This window comes from Coenobita brevimanus, chromosome 26 (genome assembly GCF_032717465.1).
Source record: "Coenobita brevimanus isolate Jiangsu-jjx chromosome 26, ASM3271746v2, whole genome shotgun sequence".
In the NCBI taxonomy this organism is placed as follows: Eukaryota; Metazoa; Arthropoda; class Malacostraca; order Decapoda; family Coenobitidae; genus Coenobita; species Coenobita brevimanus.
Window position 1 is genome coordinate 11,347,880 of NC_136979.1, and position 3,553 is coordinate 11,351,432.

A 3,553-nucleotide genomic window follows, 5' to 3' on the forward strand; every position below is an offset into this window, starting at 1 on the left:
GTGTGTGTGTGTGTGTGTGTGTGTGTGTGTGTGTGTGTGTGTGTGTGTGTGTGTGTGTGTGTGTGTACAGTCAACTACAAAATCCATTCAGCTATCCTGTCTATTTCAGTGGTGGATTCACAGACACTTGCTTATGATGTACTGGACTGAGTTACATATTATTATACATCTGTGGGTAATAATATGCACCTTTGTCAAATGTGTTTTATTCAGGCATTTATGAACCCTGCATGAGAGGGGCAGGAGAGGCAACTGAACTTTTGTATTTAACTGTATTTCCTGGTATATCAAGTATGAATAATTTATTACACAACTCTCTTTCTTGTTTCATTCCCTTCCAGCCAGTGTCTGCAACTGCCTCCTTCTGGCACATCACAATAGCCATTTTCTAGTCACAGAGTCCTACATTTCCATTCAAATCATTCATCACAGACTAGTGGTAGATGGTGGCAACCATCATCCACATACCTGATGTAGAGCTGCCTACTGCTTCCTTCACCCTTGTCAATTTTTTTCTATTTCTCTCATCATTCCTGTCACTTCATTTTCATTCTTTCCACTTCAGATGACTCTACACTGAGTGACAAGCCTAATGGTTTCCTGTAACCCAAGAAACCATTTGTATCACTAGGTGGTAACCGTATAACCAAATACGGTAATGGGGTGATGTGTAGCCTACTACGGTGCTCGTGTTAAATGAGCGGGAAGATGCAAATATAGCATCCATCCAGGAACCAAACCTCCAAACTCTTCCCCATGTCTCACTGTGGCGCGTTGTCTGCTACAAGGAAACATTGGTTCACTGCACGGGGCAGTCCTGCAAAGGCAGTTGATTGCCTACGGTTGATGGGTCTACTCGACTAGACAGACTGGGGTTGCTCAACAACAAAAAACACTTTAATTCTTATTTTCAATCACTCGCTATAACTCATTCCAAAACCAGTTCCACGTTTTTGTCATCATATGAACTCCCTTTTTTCGCAGTCCATGTGTTCCTACCTGACCTTAAACATGTCACACCTTCCTAACTATCAATTTCACTCACCCTCATCTCTGTTTCACATAATACCATCTTTCACTACGTCTGTGGTGCCATGTGGTGGTAACAATATAACCAAGCAAATATAAATGACCCTCAACTCCCTATCTCTCCAAAGGAGGATGGTGGACTGCAGAAGGGGACTTTCAGCCTACAGTCCTCCAGGTTCACATCTAGACAAGCCTGAGGCCACAACAACTATCCCTATTCTTTTTTAGTCTTCATTCAGATCCCTCACTTTCTTCACAACCATGCATTCCTGTCTGGCATTACCTGGATCCTGGCAGCATAGGACCCAGCTCAAAAACAGAGAATTCAGTTGCAATTAAATTCATTCCCAGTTGAGACTCTCTACCACATTTTCTCTTTGGGATCTACAGCTGGCTTGCATAAGATTTGGGCAAACAACCATACATACATACATAAAAATGATGCCATGTTTCCTCTTAAGGGGCTGACCATGGCACAGATGATGTGCTAAAACCAGCTGATTACTTTCCAACAGCTGCTGGAAGCTGTTGGCAGGAAAAAAGAAATTTGAGATGTATAATAATATTTGTAACTGTAAGAGTCTCAGCTTGGACATTGATTCATGAACAGGCATTCAGAAGAAAGATCACTGAGTGGCTGTATTTGTGGCTAAATGTTTCCTGCCTAAGAATGATGATTATTTGGCTAATTATCAGGCACATAGCCACATTTCAACTGCATGGTAGTGCCTCCACTACTACCATAATATGTATCAAATTACTGCCTTTTTGTGTGTTGGCATTGCTGGTGATAAGGCTGCCTTGAGGACATATACTATTAAAGTTGACACTTCCATCAGTCATTGAGGGGTCTGACTACTGGAGACCTGGAAAAGTTGCACTGTCAGCAGATGTATAAGGCAAACAATAGGGAGGGAGTGCTGTAATCTAAAAAGAATCTAATTCATGTCTCTTTACCCCTTGCAGGAAACCACCACAAAACCAGTCTACGTCACCACCACTCGCTATGAAACTGAAACACAGACAGTGTATGAAACCTCTGTCTTGACTGACATCATCTCGGTAACTGAAACAGATTATCAGACTGAAACAGAGACAGAAGTAGTCCCAACTACCATAACAAACACTGAACTTATTTATTCCACCATTTATGAAACAGAAGTACAGGATGTCTATGTTACAAAGACAGAGACAGAAATCAAGAAGCAATATGAGACAGTGTGCCCTAAACCCTCTTACTCAGGCTAGCTTGAATATTAGGTCAACTGTGTTTCACTGAACAGGTATTCCAATTAATAAAGACTACCACTGCTTTGCTCACTACTCAAGCAATTTTTCCTATTTCTTCTCAGGTGAATAACTCCTCCAAATTGTAAGGTGGTGACTTATTATTTACATCAGCCACTATCTATTCTCACACCACCGTCCTTACAGTACATTATTAATAACTTCCGTACGATAAAAGATATTTTTGCTATCTGACTATATACAACTTTAGGGAGACATATCATAGTGTGGGCAGAGACTACTGTATACCTACTTCCTTCAGCTCAAAAAGTAGCCCCTGAGCTTAATAAAATAATCTGAAGAGCATAAGAATAAAATAAATAATGTCCTCTTACTGAAGAGGTACAAAATCTCAATACACTTCGCCAATGATATTAATTTCACAAAAAGCTCTATTCAGTATTTCACTGCTGTCCCCTATCTGTCTTTCTGACAAGATGTAATGTATGAGTAGTCAAGCACTTAGGGAAGTAATCCTGCAAACAACTGTAAGAGTATGAATGTGGAAAATGTCTAGTCAGGTGCATATGTGAATACTCAGACCTGTTACAGTGATGCCTGATGAAACTAAGGCCCAAAATACAGTATACAGTATTCTCATATTCCCTTAAAACTGTTTTAACCTCAGTCTACTGCTCATAAACTAGTGACTACAATTAGCAGTCACATAAAACCTACTCTGGTAATGCAATATGACCCTTTCATTCACAATACAGTACTGTAATTTTCACCTTTATTCATGTTTTCTCATGATGATTTTATTTAGGTTTAGGATACACATACTGAAGTGAAATGGCTAGATACTGTATAGCCTTAAGTATTCCTTCATAATCAAGGGTCAATCCAATGCTGAATTAAATAATCTAGTGGAAGTGAGAATAAAATAAAAATAAACATCATGCATAAGATGAGTATGGCATAGGTGTGACAATGTGGACACTTAGCATTTTCTTGATTAACATCACACTCTTACATTTGTATTAATATTAGCTGAGGGGCTTCCTTGCACCTCTTTCTTACCATTTTATTTCTGCATTTAGTATGTTAATATACCTGTATTCTATATTTATTGTCAGTGTTGGTACTAAATACAAAAATAACACATAAGAATACAGTAATGTGGTATGTAAAACAAAAAATTAAGGATGGGATGCCCTTAAGAATATAAGCCTAACAACATATAATATCATACAATGGAAAACACAATTACAAAACCACTAACTGGCAGAGTCAATGA